Source organism: Strongylocentrotus purpuratus, unplaced genomic scaffold, assembly GCF_000002235.5.
Source record: "Strongylocentrotus purpuratus isolate Spur 01 unplaced genomic scaffold, Spur_5.0 spur5_scaffold_2, whole genome shotgun sequence".
NCBI lineage: Eukaryota > Metazoa > Echinodermata > Echinoidea > Camarodonta > Strongylocentrotidae > Strongylocentrotus > Strongylocentrotus purpuratus.
The window spans coordinates 28,661,295-28,678,394 of NW_022145605.1; positions in this window are offsets into that span (position 1 = coordinate 28,661,295).

The window sequence follows — 17,100 nt, forward strand, 5'->3', positions numbered from 1 at the left end:
TACTGCTCATTTCATACATGCTATTACCAAAGAAAACAAGGAGTCAGTCAGTTACTCAATAGTATCTAACAGTGAAGTCTAGAAAGTAAACGAGTTTCATTGCATAATTTGAATACCAGGACCAGTTGTATAACGTTTAAAGTAGTCACCCGAAGAATCAAAAGTGTTTTGAATTGATGCAACAACTCATATCATTGCGAATATTGCAAATATAACAACTACCCTCTTCAAAATATGTTTGGGGCCCGCAGTGATCATCTATCAAAAATGTTAAGTTTGTGATCCAGATTTTCAGCCTTCAGCGGTCCTCCGTAGACCGTTAAGATTCGTGACGTCACATGCGAGACACAGCTAGCCAAAACAAATTGCATGTTACGTCTTTTCATGATGATTTGTCATCAAATTATATGTGTATTTCAATAGAAATTCTTTTCATCCGCGTATAATAATAGGACATACATGACATAATCATGTTTCCTGCAAAGTTCTACAGAACTTGATGTTGGCTGCAACTAAGGGATACACTACCTTTAAAGTTGCAGGCTAAAATGGCAGCCACAAGCGAGTTATATAACCCATGGACTTTATGATGTCCCTCTTCCAATTCATCTCCTACTATAGTTTCCACTGCAGATTTTGAGGATACTATAGCTCTGGTCTGTCATTCATGAAAATAATGCATGTCCACAACAATGGGTATCCGAGTTTTCGTCATATAAAATTTTGCCATTCAAACATTAGATTTAATTGGACTAGTTATCATAATATCGTCTGGGGTCAGTTAAGCCAGACCACACTATGGAATGATGATCCTCATGAAATAGTTCTGGTGGGAATTAATGATTTCAGACGTCAAAAGAAATTGGAGTTTCCATTTTTTGTCCTATATATGGTAGTGCATTGTCTCACGAGAAAGGCGCTCAATGACGTTCATTGAAAGCATGGAATGGAAGTTAATTACTTGGAACTCAATACTCGTTGGGACAGAGCAAAAAGATAATAGGGTCATTCTCACTTGTAAAAAATCCCAACGAAAAAAAGTGAAATTGGTAAAATTTTGCTGGAATTAAATTTAATCTGCGTTCAATATCTAAATGAGCAAATCCGCTAGAAGACAACCAGAAAGTGGTATTGCTGTAGCTTGAGGAATCTTACTTTCCAAAAGGGGGCAACATCTATTGATAAGTTAAAAAAGTATCTACATTGCATAATTCAAAGTAGAATCATAGCCCTGTATTTTCTTCATTAAGCGGTTAACCATTCATTCCCAGGCAAGATCTGTATTGTTGAGATTAATACCATCATACAGCGGTTCACGTACAATCATTGTTTAACATGTGTGCAAAATACATGACCCATGATACAAATCGGATGTCCAATATCAAGATAAAGAAATAATCGACCGAAGAAAGACTACTGATGTATGTTTACATAATTGATAATCGTAAATACTTAATGAACTAAAATTGAAACTAAGTGAAACGCAGACAAGGATTCCAAGTCATTTAGGCGTAATGCCATTTGAAATAGACGGGCCCATGTCGCTGAAAGCAGAATTATTGTTATGTCAACTCTCAAAAATTCTGAATGAAAGATGATTATAAATTTGTTTTATCATAATAATTCAATTAATTACACAGGGACGTAAAGCGTGCGCGGCCTTGTCGCGTCTATCAAAATATCATCGGGGGAAAAAAAATCCTCTGAGAGAGACAACGAAATGTAAATAGGACGATCATAGCTCCATGATCGGTGTTTATTTAGAGCGCTTCCATGGTCGGAATGAAGAAAATTAAACCCTATCATAATGAGCACCTTTTCTGCTCAGTAGAACAATACAATAATGATGATAATGCTATTGACTTTCATAATGATCAAAACATAATAAAGTGCAACGAAACGCCATTTTGTATCCTTGCAATATTAGATTGATCATTAAAGTGCTCAAAATTTAGTACATTGAGTATATAAACCGAAAGATGAATTACACCAAAAGGTAATTGTGTATTAGCCCATAACCTGTATCATTTAACCGAATAACCTTGTCTTTCCTTGCCGGTGTTTCACTTTTCTTCCCTATACCCTCGTCTTTGCCTTATGTCAATCTCTCTCTCTCTCTCTCTCTTTCTCTCTCTCTATATCTTTTCTCTCTCTCTCTCTCTCTCTCTCTTTCTTTCTCGCTCTGTCTCTGACTAATTGCATAGCTAATTTAGATCAAATGCAACCATCAGCTGTACCAAAATAGATCAAGTAAACAAAAAATGAAAATGAAAAAAAAAATCATACAAAAACTGACAGTCCTTCTCTGTTGCAGCAGCATACTGTGGAAGGTGGGAATCATATTTATGACATGTTCTCCTGCGGTAAAAAAAAAACAAAATTGCTATTTCTTACTACTATACCATACGAGACAAATCAAATCACACACACTGGTATAGTTTCTTTCACAGGAATATTTAATTGACCGTACACGACACTAAATATCTACAGTTCTAAATTATTACACTTAAATAACGGAGGGAAAACCGTTCGTACATATTCACCAACATAAATTACACATAAATGATTGCCTTTTGGAATATACATCTGCTAGAAAGAAAGGCAAAACAATTAGTCGATCTTTGGAATATTCCGGAAATATGTTCGGTGATTTTAATGGTTAGAATTATGCTCATGATAAATAAAAAGGATTCGGTTTCTCCAAGACTCCTTATTTTAGATACTTATGTTCATAAACCATCAACGTTGGCAGTCATTGAAATTACATTGTTATTGTGATGTCATTTGCTGCCTCAGACTTACAGTTAATATTATTCTTATACACATGTACATTGTCGAAACTATGGGCAAGAGGTGACTCCAATAGTACTATTGGAGTCACCGAGGCCCAACGTTGTAACCAGAACTTCGAAAAAAGGGCAGGGTATATTTGTTTTATAACCTGCATCAACAACAACAAAATAAAAAAAAAATCATATATTTATTTAAAAGAAAATTATTTTATTTAAATTTAGAATTTGTAACATTTTACACATGTTCAATTTTAATGAAATTTATTAAATTAAAAAAACTTACAAAAAAATTACATACAAATTTTACAAAAATTATCATTTTGTTCTCAACTCCCAAATGGTACTCCCAATTTACTACTTTTTCGGAGCAACCTTGTTATGGTCGACATATTCTGGTCACGTGTAATGCTGTCAAGCAATCAAAAACCAATACATTTTTTATGCAGGATATAATATACAAAGAAACACTGTCTTTAAAGGTCCTGGTTGAAACTATGTGACTTTAATATTACTATTTGCCTGGGCAAATGGTAATATTGGAGTCACGGAGGCCCATAGCTTCAACCAGTACCTCGAAGGGTTTATTTTTTTTTGTATATATATCTTGAATAAAAAAAGTAAGAAGACAAAAATTGTATCAAAATTTTGAAAAAAATTTCAACATTTTCAACATTCAACATTTTCAACATTTTAAAATTAATTTGATTTAAAGGAATTATCAACAACAAAATTCAACTTAAATTTAACATTCAAACATTTTACAATTTTAATAAAATGCTAACAATTAATTTTTGTTTTCAACTCCTAAATAATACTCCCAAATAATAATTTTCAGAGCAATTTTAAAATGGTTGAAATATTTCTAGTCACATGATGAGCTCTCAACCAATTAAAAACCAATACATTTTTGACGCAAGATATAATACGCATCATCATCAGTAGAAGAAGTAGTAGTAATAGTAGTAGTAGTAGAAGTAGTAGTAGGAGTAGTACATTGTAGTAGTAGTAGTAATAGTAGTAATAGAAGCTTTAGTAGTATTAGTGGTATAAGTAGTGATAATAGTAGTAGTAGTAGCATTGATAGAAGTAGTAGTGGTAGTAGTAGTAATAGTGGTAGTAATAGTACTAACAGTGGTAGTGGTACTATTGGTAGTAGTAGTAGTAGTTGTTGGAGCATTATTAGTGGCTAGTAATAATAGAAGTAGTATACTACTACTACTACTACTACTATTACTATTATTATCACTAGCCACTACTAATGCTACAACAACTACTACTACTAACACTACTACTACTATTCCTACTACTCCTACTACTACTAATACTAGTAGTAGTATATTAGTAGTAGGAGTAGTAGTAGTAGTAGTAGTAGTAATATTAGTAGTAATAGTAGTAGTATTAGTAGTATAGTAGTATTACTAATACACGTGATAGTACAGTTGTAGTCGTAGTCAAGAGTCAAGAGGAGTGGTAGTATTATATTGTCGTCATCATCGATATCTCAATTACCACCTGCAGCCTTACCGCTATCGTTAAATAATCAACTTTCATTCAAGAGTATAATGCTGACAATTTGTCTTTGTTTCCATATACCCCTGTTCTACATCGAACAGTTCGCACCGTCCTCTCTCGTCCTGTTTGGAGTTCCTGATGAAGTTAAAGGAATAGCATCTCAGATCCTTCATACAGGCCGCTCCGCACCGCTTGACGTTCTTGAGTGAATCGATCTCCTGTAGCGCAGTACCAATCGTCATTTTCATGCATTTGTTGTTAGAGGGGTAGGCGACGTAAGTGCCAGAACGACAGGTTCGGGTGATGGGCTGCACTACTTTTGGTTTTGGTACTAATAAAATAAAATATTGAAATGTAATGTTATTAACCCGTTTCTGACTACCGAGTTATTTCTATTCTCATACTAGTCAATGGGAAATTGATGATGATGACGATGTTAAAAAAAAATGATAATAATAACAGCGATAAAAGTGATATTATTAAAGTAAATGAGAAACATAAAAATTATAATAATAACAATTATAATAAAAACAATGATAATAATAATAATAATCATAATAATAATAATAGTAATAATAATAGTTACAATACTTCTTCTACTACTACTACTACTACTACTACTTCTCCTACTAATGATGATAATAATAACATAATTATTATATTAATGTATGCCAAAATAATAGTACTACTACTGATAATAACTATACTTATAATAACAACAACAACAATAATAATAATAATAATAATGATGATAATAATAATGATAATAACAGAAAAGAAAAGTAATAATGATAATTTAAAAAAACATTTATATTGTGTATATATCCATCCCACAGAACACCCAAGGCTCATATACGGTACGACTCTTACTCTGGCTTAAGCCAAGGTGCCTCAGGTCGTTGAATACATTCTAAGATTCCCCCCCCCCTACCACGAACTCATTCCTACACCGCGGTTGAGAGTGGAAAATTAAGATCATTGTCTTGCCAAAGGTCATTATGATGCCGTAGATTGAAAAGCGAGCCACGCAGGCCACGTATCCACTAGGTGATTAGAACATGTCACCCTTGTTTCTACATCTGAACTCACTGTAATATGTAAAAATGATATTCTAAAATATGTGGGAGTTGGTTCTGCATCACAAAAACCGTGTAACGCTGTGATTTGTAAGATACTTTACGGGGGCGGAGTGTTTGATATTTTGCCTTTTGCTCTTACACACTGGGAAAACATGTAACGATTCTTCTAGGACATTCGGAATCACCATGATATTCCAGAGTGTGTTTTAAAGACATTTGTTCCCGCGACAACTGCTCCGTTCCGCTCCGTGATAGTTTCCTTCACCAATCAAATCCTTAAGATCAACCCTGGATCCAATACTATACCTAAACTTAAAGCGGGACTGCACTACTTGTAGGTATACTTGCGCCCTTTATATATGCCTAAGCGGTACCCGTTGGTCCCCAATGATCCCCGTTTTCTGATGTTAATTAAAAGCTGATTTGATGAGATAACCACCTGTTAGTGACCAATCAGGGAGGTATAATCCCTCCTGGCCAAACTAGTGGAGACAACCGAACCTAAAAACCCATTTAATTACAATCTTGACCTAAAGCCTGTTATGTTGACGAAATAAAGCCCGGGCCAATTGCCGCCAGAGCAAATGTCGGAACGCCCACAGGGTGGTGTTGTTGATTATGTTGATATGAGATCGTCAGGAGATAATGATAACTTACACTCGCACAAAGTGACTTTCCCTCCTGTAGTTTGCTCCCAACCATCACCATTTGCCTTCATAAACAATCCTTTATCTGCATTTCCTTTATCATCTTTCCGATCTAAAAAAATAAAAAATAAACAAATTAACAAACAAACAACAACGATTTGTATGTATGTTTATAACAATTTAAATATGTAACAGATGATGTTATGCCCAAATCATGCTACATTTACTAATTACTATGAATTTCATCATCTGATCATCAGGTCACTTCTATCTTTTGGTGAGGTTTAAATAATTATTCAAAGTGTTTAAATTGCCTGATAAGGTTTACTGAAAATCATCCGAGGATGACCGGATGTATATACAAAAATATTTGTTGGTGTTTATCATTGTTAACTCCCCCCCCCGTAGAGTTAACCCCCCCCCCCCCTCTTGGGCTGCCAAAAAAAGAAAGAAAGAACGCACACTGAAGAGAGACCTTTCAAGTGTAATTATTGTGAGAAGATATTCAACTCATCTGGTAACTTAACGGTCTTAACCAAACACATGATAACTCTGGATATAACTGTGTATTAAACTGTTACTTGATTTAAAAAAAGACGTTATCATGCACTGATTTTTATGGACTCCATTGTGTTAGTACATACCAGGAAAACATTACTTACCGGCCTGGTGGGTTCAAAATAGCAACAACAAAAAATCGCCTCGCCGCTACGCGTCTCGTGGACGATGCTCGGCATCGTCATTGGGTCAAACTGTTTAAAATGTTACTTGATTTAAATTTATCATGCACTGCTTTTCATGGTCTCCATTGTGTTAGTAGATGCCAGGAAAACATCATTTACGGGGGTTAAAAAAAGCACCAAGTCATTCAGCTAGCCGCTTTGCGGCTCGTGGACGATGCTCCGCATCGTCATCTGGTCAAAACCCCTTAGCAAAAAGCTAGATTCGCCCCTGCTATTTAATATTCACAAAGATCAATCACTCAGACGAACATATTACAAACAAACGGGGAAATGCACCTTGACATAATAATAACTTAGAAAAAGAAAGAAAGAAGGAGAAGAAAAAGAGGAAGAAGAAGAATATATATACGTATATATATCTCAGAAAAAATCGTTCCCAGTGCCCTGCACACACCCTTCCGTCCCCCACACCACTCTCACACGCACACCACATACTTCCATACATGTGAACAAGCACTTACTGTTGTGGTGGAAATTCTCGTTCTCGTGGTAGCATTCAAATTCGGTCTCACTCACTGCCTTACAACCGATGTACAAGTCTTTGGGGTATAATTCATTAATTAGTGCTTCCTCCTCGTCGGATGAAGGTACAAATAGGTAAGATTCATCAGGGAGATCTTCACAAGCTTGCTTTGCCTCTAACCATGTCTTTCCGTCAGGCAGTAGCCGCTCGTAACAACTGGAATGGCCTATCGGACATACGATGGTTGCTTGAGAAAAAAGAAGAAAGAACAGAAAGCGGGATCGCAAAAATCTTCAAGAAGTCAAAGTGCAGTTTCAATTCCCTACTGTTTTGTTAATAGGTGTCTCGTTTGGATTAAGCAATATCTTATTCTGATGTTCGCATATTATTAAAAAGGTGATGTACAAGGCTATTGAATTGCCTCTAAGTTGATTTTGCGATTGTGTTAAAAATCAGATTTCGTAATTTCGTATCATCGGACCTTATCAATATTATGATCGGTTGTCCCCTGTATATTGTTATGATAAATTTTGTTGTACTTCTTGTCAGTTGCGATTTCACTTTTGTTAAAGTAGATATTCATTGATTTTAAAAAATAACTTTAGTTTCATTATTGCAAAGTTGAAACTTTGATTCGACAAGGTTATCAAAATTCAATGCATGGAAACATTCTAAGTAATGATTATTATAAATTACAAAACGCTTAAATACAGCCCCGGCATAGCACCTGAAGAGCTCTCCGAACGCTGCTGAGATGTGTGAGATCACAGTATGGACATGACTTGCACAAGAAGACGATGTCCCATGACATCTCACACATTTTCAGTACATGTGTTTTCATCTTCTCTTGAGTTTTTTCTCTTACTTCACTACCGTCAAGCTAAATGTATTGCCTCACTCTAAACCCCGCGCATGGTTTTATTTTGATGACAAATGCAGCGATACAAAAATAAAGGAATCTGTCGCTTGAAAACAAAATAAGACGCCATTGTTTATTCAGCTGCACACACCGGGGTATGTTCGGCGTTTCAAGAGGGAACAAATGCCGTCCTTAATATCATTCCGGTGGTTTTTCAATTTGAAAGTCTGGTTTTTTTAATTGTTAATTAACCTCTATCCTGTGTATTACAAGCAAACGATTTTTGTTATCAGAATCGGGTCATATTCCCTTTTGAATGGTTTGACATGCCATTACATTTATATACACTAAACTCATTATAATTTGAGAAATAATAGCTTTGCAGTAATGTTCATTCTCTATGGGTTGTCGTCTGCTTGGGCAGTGTTGGTCCATATAGTGACGTCATTAAAACACCGTTATTTTTCCGGCGAATCTCTCGTATATCCCAGCTGCTATGGAGGTGATTGTACTTGTATTTTTATAAATCCCCCGATATGTAGTTGACCTTAAACTTGTACGATGGCCATCTGTTAGCTTACCAGTTTCTAGTGATACATTAGTTGACATATTTGTGATCTTCTTTGAATTTCACCTTTAAAGAATCGGTATTAAACAAGACAACCGTTCACCCGGCATAAATATAAATAGGTGCTCTCTCTCTCTCTCTCTCTCTATTTCTCTCTCTCTCTCTCTCTCTCTCTCTCTCTCTCTCTCAAAACAGCGTTAGCTGTATTATGAAAGGTTAATGTTTTGCATGAAATAGCCCTATATGTCATCAAATCTGACAAACGAAACATTTTTCAACTCGAATTCCCAACAGAGGGTTCCCCAAAGGTCGTCATTTATTTTGATAAATATACTCGAAAGGGATATAAAATTATGCTGACGTAAAACGAATTAATAGGGCGGGGTGTCACTACGTCCTCTAACGACGTCTTGTAGGAAGAGTTGGGGTGTTTCCATTTTTTATGGAGAGTTACCGACTAACAAAATGGTAGAGAGTGGGAAAAGCCATTGGAAGCAAAATTTAAATGTAATGTTCGCATGCATGGACCAATAAAATAATCTTGAATCTTGAATCTTGAATCTTGAATATCAAACGCCCCTCATTCCTAGGTCTAGCCATGCCCTTGACGTAATTTGCATTCACTAGGAGCTTTCATGGGCTTGAAATAAACTCATTGCATGGTTGAAATAAAACTGGTTCTATTTGCACTTACCCATGGTTCCACGATTGTTAGCTGATAAAATAAAATACAACATGACAACAGCTACAATCAAGGCGCTTCTTGTAGAATGTTTCATGTTAATATTCAGGAATGGGCAATGATCGTTGGTTGATTCAGTATTATGGCGGTACTCTTTAAATGTACTAATGTCGTATCTTTCAAAGCTCAGAATAACTCAACTTAGCCAACAAGAGCGACGAGAGATACTGTAGATCTGCTTACGATTTCAGTAAAAATGGAAGAAACACAATCATACCAAGCATCGTCGGCATCAAAAGAGACAAACAAACATTCCGTCCAATATGAATGGCGGATGGGGCTGGCATCCTTTCAGGAAATTGCCTTCCTTTGATAAATGTCTTTAAGATTTAGTGGACATAACAAAAGAAAATTTAAGCGTTTCTTTGGTTACAAATATTTGATGAAGCATAGAGATATTAATCAAAACTCGTGTGACTCAAACAATAAGACGCAATAAAAACTCGATTTCTATTATGACGGCAAGATCATGAGAATTATCTCATTAAGCCAGGTGTCTTTTATTTGGTTTATGTCAGTAGCATGGAACTATAATTAATTCTCTACTGAAGAAACTTTACGGATACAGAAACGGATAATGGAGTAATGGGGAGTAATGGGAGTAACCAGTGAACTATCCCCCTCCCCCCTCCTTTAACATTCCATTTTGTAGCTTATTTTCTACCTCATCCCTTTTTTCCATTTAACTACATTAAAACGAATACTCTTTTCAAATTACATGTACTCCATATCCCTCTTTTCCTTTCCCCATTTTACTCTCTCTATCTTTACCCATATAGCATCATTCTTCCCACTATCATTACCTACCTCTCATTTTCTTGCTCATCCCCCTTCTCTCGACCCCCCCCCCCCCCCTCCCGCGTTTTGGAATATACATCTACTAGAAAGGCAAAACATTTAGTCGATCTTTGGAATATTCCGGAAATATGTTCTGTGATTTTAATAGTTAGAAATTTGCTCATGATAAATAAAAAGGATTCGGTTTCTCCAAGACTCCTTATTTTAGATACTTATGTTCATAAACCATCAACGTTGGCAGTCATTGAAATGACATTGTAGTTGTGATTTCGTTTTGAAAAAAATTGTCATTTCGTTCTCAACTCCCAAATACTACATTTTCGGAGCAACCTTGAAATGGTTGACATATTTCTGGTCACGTGTAATGCTGTCAACCAATTAAAAACCAATACATTTTGGATGCAGGATATAATATACAAAGAAACTGTCTTGAGGACCTGGTGACTTTATTAGACTATTTGCTGGAGAAAATGGTACTATTGGAGTCACCGAGGTCCATAGTTTCAACCAGTACCTCGAAGGGTTTATTTGTTTTATATCTTGTATCAAAACACAGTATTTGTCCACCAAAAAAAAATGTATCGAAATTTTGAAAAAATGTAAATTAAAATGCAATTTTGTCAACATTTAAAAGTTTATTTAATTAAAAAGAATTATCAACAAAAAAATTAACCTGAAATTTATCATTTAACATTTTACAATTTTAATAAAATGTTAACAAATTATTTTTGTTTTCAACTCTTAAATATAGTACTCCCAAATAATAATTTTCAGAGCAATTTAAAATGGTTGAAATGTTTTTATATCCTGCATCAAAAATTTGTTGGCTTTTGATTGGTTGAGAGCTCGTCACATGACCAGAAATATTTGACCTACTTTTAGAAAGTACTATATGAGAGTACTATTTTGGTTTACTATTTGGGAGTTGAAAAAAAATGTGATTTTTTTTTTTTTAATTGAATCAATTTTTTTTCAAATCTTAATTTAATGAAAACAAAATATTTTAAATCTTTTTAGATAAAAATTTACATTATTTTTGTTCCAAATTTTGTTTCTCCCAAAAAAATTTTTTTTAAAATAAATTTTTGATGCAGGATATAAAAAAAAAATATACCATGCCTTCTATTCGAGATACTGGTTAAACTATTGGCCTCGGTGACTCCAAAAGTACCATTTGCTTCGGGGGTACTATTGCCTTGGAGTCACCTGTTGCCCATAGTTTTAACCAGAACCTCTCAAGGCAGTGTATATTTGTATACTAGTCACATGATGAACTCTCAACGAATCAATAACCAATAAATTTTGTATGCAAAATATAATACGTCATCACATCATCACCAGTAGTGGTAGTAGTGATAATAATAATAATAATAATAGCTAGTTCTTACATAGCGCTTTTCAGGACCGAAGGCCCTCTCAAAGCGCTTTACAGATACTATTACCCCGGTCATCGGATTCAGGCTTACCTGCACATAATGTAGGCACATTCTCCACTCCCTGGGGTGCATTCCAGCCAGGCGTATATAGTAGTAGGAGTATACATTACAGTAGTAGTAATAGTAGTAATAGTACTAATAGAAATAGTAGTAATAGAAGCTGTAGTGGTATAAGTAGTGATAATAGAATTAGTAGTAGCAGTGGTAGTACTAGTAATAGTAGTAGTAATAGTAATAGTAGTTCAAGTATTATCAGTGGCCGTAGTGATAATAGTACTAGCAGTGATAGTGGTAGAAGTAGTAGTAGTGGTAGTAGTAGAAGTAGTTGTTGTAGCATTATTAGTGGCTAGTGATAATAGTAGTAGTAGTAGTAGTAATAGTAGTAGTATTACTACTTCTAGTGATAGTACAGTTGAAGTCGTAGTCAAGAGTCAATAGAATTGGTAGTATCATATCGTCATCATCATCATTATTATCATCGATATCTCAATTACCAACTGCAGCCGTACCGCTATCATAATTATTTCATAATCAACTTTCATTCAAGAGTATAATGCTGACAATTTGCCTTTGCTATCATAAACCCCTGTTCTCCTTCGAACAGTTCGCACCGCCCTCTCTCGTCCTGTTCGGAGTTCCTGATGAAGTTAAAGGAATAGCATCTCAGATCCTTCATACAGGCCGCTCCACACCGCTTGACGTTCTTGAGTGAATCGATCTCCTGTAGCGCAGCAGTACCCATGTTCATGCATTGGTTGGTAGAGGGGTAGGCGACGTAGGTGCCAGAACGACAGGTTCGGGGGATGGAATTCACCTCTACTGGTTTTGGTACTGATAAAATAAAATAGTGAAATGTAATGTTATTAACCCATTTCTGACTACCGAGTTATTTCTGTTCTCACTAGACTTTGTACAGAAGCCACCCCATTCCCAGAGTCAATGGGAAATTGATGATGATGATGATGTTCACAATGATGATAATAATAACAGCGATAAAAGTGATAATATTAAAGTAAATGAGAAAAAATAACAATGATAATAATAATTGTAATAAATAATAGTAATGATAATCATAATAATAATAATAATAATAATAATAATAATAATAGTAATATTAATAATATTAGTTACAATACTTCTTCTACTACTAAACTGTAAAAACCAGGGTGTGGAAATTCTTACAAGAGTATGTTGTTGAATTTTTGACACCATTGGTGTTATTTTTAACACCGGTCAGATTTAAGCATGCATTAATAATTACTGGGTGTTAAGTATGGTGTAGTTTTATGCTCGGTGTTGAAAGTATCATCACGTGATTTCGTTTAAGGCGGTTGATTGGTTGAATAAGTTTCCACAAAGTGTACGCGCGCTTAATGATAACTTTACACGTGTTCACAGAAAAATACATTTATCATGATTTGTTAAGCAAATTATGACAATGCACTTCAATTTTGTGATTTGTATTTTCCTTTGGCAATTATTGACCAATAAATTATTTGTCCGATCTTGTTACAATTACATTAACGTTTTAGCAATAGATATATTGATTATACGATTACTAACCAAGAAACAACATGCATGTTTATTATATATTTGTGTACCAGCCTGTATCCCTTAAATCCCTTGTTAATCTTGAATTTTCTTCAAATTATATATGTGATGGAGTTAATGCAATGGAGATTAGAATACACCTATTGGTGGACAGTTGCCAACATCGATTATGAATGATCAGTTTACCTTTGGTTCTTCTACCCTGGACGATAATGGTCGATAATAGGGAATATGGAATGTGGGACCATTAAAAACCCATAGAAAAATCCCTAATGGATCAACAAGAATATAAACACTAAAAGTGGAATTGAATTGTTTATGATTCCAGATATTGGTGTTAATCTACACCAGTAGGAGTTGTCAAATATTAACACCAAGAGTGGAATTGAATTGTTTAATTCCAAACCCTGGTGTTAAATAACACCAGCTGGTTTTTTCCGATATAGATACCGGGAAAGTGTTAAAATTAACACCAATGGTGTTGAATTTAAATTTGAAATTGTTTTTGAAGTGTAGTTCTACTATAACTAATACTATTACTACTACTACTACTACTACTAATAATAATAATAATAATAATAGTGATATCAATAATACATTATAATTATAATAATAATATAAACAAAAATAATAGTAGTACTACTAATAACAACAATACTTATAATAACAATAATAATAATAATAATGATGATAACAATAATGATAATAATAACAAATAATAAAAAATAATGATAATGATAATAAAAATTTAAAAAAATTATATTGTGTATGTATATAGGCTAAGCCAAGGTGCCCGAGGTCGCTGAATACATTATATGATTTTTACCCTACCAAGAACTCATTACTAGAACGCGGTTGAGAATGGCAAATGTAGATCATTGTCTTGCCAAAGGTAATTAGTGTCGTAGATTGATAGGCGGACCACGCAGGCCACGTATCAGCTAGACCATGCCACCCTTGTGTTGACATCTGAACTCACTGTAAACTGTCAAATGGACATATTACGCCGTTTCAACTAGGCGATATTATAGAAATAATGAATGGTTATGAGTTCAATAGTGCGAATATTTTCATGAGTTGAAAGATTAACATTCTATTGAACGAGGCGTCAGTCGAGTTGAATAGAATTAACGTTAATCTTTCAAAGAATGAAAATATTCGCACTATTGAACGAATGAAAAACATTCATTATTTGTTATATACAGCATCGAAGAAGATCGAATAGAACGCTAATCAACAAATTATGGTTTACTCTTTATATTAAAGATCAATTAAAGTTGGAGTCAAGCCTTCTCGATTACATTCAGATTGCCTTCGCGTCAGATACACGCAGGGTTACGCGCACGGTAAAGAGGGACGCAGTCTGCATATAACCAAAAATGCACGCCCGTGCAATAAAACATATATTGAATATCATGTGACCAACAATCCTCCAATCAAATGACAAGGATCCACGTAGGTGTTGTATAGTCTAAAATATGTGGGAGTAGATTCTCTATCAAAAAAATAGTGCGATGCTATGATTTGTAAAATACTCTACGAGGGAAGAGTGTTCGTTATGTTGTCTTCTCCACGATTCTTCCCCACATTCGAAATTTTCTTATGTTAATTGAGGGCTGATTTGATGAGATAACCACCTGTCAGTGACCACGCAGGGAGGTCTAATCCCTCCTGGCCAAACTAGTGGAGACAGGCGTCAACGCTTACCATAAACCGAACCTAAAATCCTACTACAAACTTGACCCTAACCCTCTTATGTTGACGAAATAAAGCCCGTAGTAATTGCCGCCAGAGCAAATGTCGGAGCGCCCACAGGGTGGTGTTGTTGACATGATATCGTCAGGAGATAATGATAACTTACACTCGCACAAAACACCTTGCTTGTCTTTCTTTTGATTCCAAACACCACCCTTAATAACAATTCCATGATCTGTCTTTCCCACTGGCTTACCATTTAGCCAATCTGAAGCTAAAGAAAAAAAAATTAAACAAACAAACAAACAAACAAACAACACAACAATTTATATGCATGTTTATAAACATTTAAAGGGATCACAAATATTTAAGCCCAAATAAGGCTACATTTCCTAATTACTGTGATTTTCATCATCGTCTGATCATCAGGTCAGTACTATATATCGTTTAGCTTTTATCGTACATTTTACTGAAATTCATCGTTTGTAAGAACAATTTACTATTGTCCTTACAAAGCTGTCATAAAAGAAAACAAAAGTTAATGAAATCTTACGATCACAAACATATTAATAAATCAAATAGTTCATTCATATTCACTTTAAATAACATTTTAGGAAAAACATAGTTGTAATGTCACATTGAAGATTATTCGGAATTGCTATCAGCTTAATTTCCTTTTTTTAAATTGATTGATTGATTGATTGATTTTTATTCGACAAGCTTCCAACATACAACTATATACAATAATAACAGATCAAAAAAAGTCAGCTTGAACAGGATAACCCACGAAAGCTCGAGAGCTTATTTCCAGTGGGGTCCCTTACAGACATGTATAAAATTAATAAGTTAAAATAGTAATATTTACAGGCAGATAAGAAAATTAAAAGAACTACTTATTAAAGATAATAATAATAATAACAACATTAAACTGATGATAGAAATGATATTAAGTACAAGAAGAAAAAGAAGAAGGAGAAGAAGAAAAAGAGGAGAAGGAAGAAGAGGAAAATAATGATGAATTTGTAGAATTTCTATAACGTAAATTTCTATAAAGTATATACAACATGAAAAAGTATGAACCGACAGAAGAATAAAAATTTCAATCATATAACATGTCATTCACTTCTCTTCTCTGACTGTCAAGAATTAGGTATTCCTTTAATTTCCTCTTAAAATGATCATAGTTTCCTATTTCTTTTACACCATTGGGAAGGGAATTCCAATGTTTTATGGCATTGTAATAAAACGAATTTCCAATACTACCTACTCTTTCAGGTAAGTTAAAGTTGAATCGTCTATTTCTCGTATTATAATCATGTACGTCAGTAACAAGATCGAAGTTGGATCGAATATAATGATTCGACCTAGTATGATATATTTTATGCACATGATGCAATACGAGTTGTTTTGATCTTTGGTCGACTTCAAGAAAACCAGCTTTAGAAAGTTCGCTGTAGCCAACATGAGTTCTTGGACCAGAACAGTTGATAAATCTCACCATTTTGTTCTGTATAATCTTCAACTTCTTTTGATCTGACTTGTTTATGTTACTATACCATGCAGGGTTAGCATAGTCAAATAAACATTGAATAAGAGCAAAACAGAGTGTACGTCTTGCTTTTAAATCCATACAATTTTGATATCTGTACAAAAATTTCAGACGAGAATTTGCTTTTTTTACAACTGATTCTACTAAAGATGAAAATGAAATTGCGCTAGCCAACTCAATGCCTAAATACTTCACAGACTCTTTTCTCTTGATTGCTTGATTATTGTGTGTCACTTTGAATTCAAATGACTTTTTAGAACTACTTTTAGAACAAAATAAAATGCTTTCTGTTTTTCCCAAGTGTAAAGAAAGCTTATTATCAGTCATCCAATCGACACACGTAGACAGCTGTTCACTGAGCTTTTCCTCAATATATTTAGGATCAGGATTTGAATAGAGTAGTACGCTGTCATCTGCGTACAATAATAGTTTGAAGTCTTTTATACAAATACACATATCATTTATATAACTTGAAAATAGAATTGGGCCTAAAATGCTTCCCTGAGGAACACCGCAAGTTATAGGCATTAGTTTGGAACGAATATCATGAATGGCCACTACTTGGTGCCGATTAGATAAGTAGGATCTAAACCAATCTAAACTTGCCTTATCAAAACCCAAAACCCAAATACTTCATTGCCAGCGTAAAGATGAATTGCGACATCT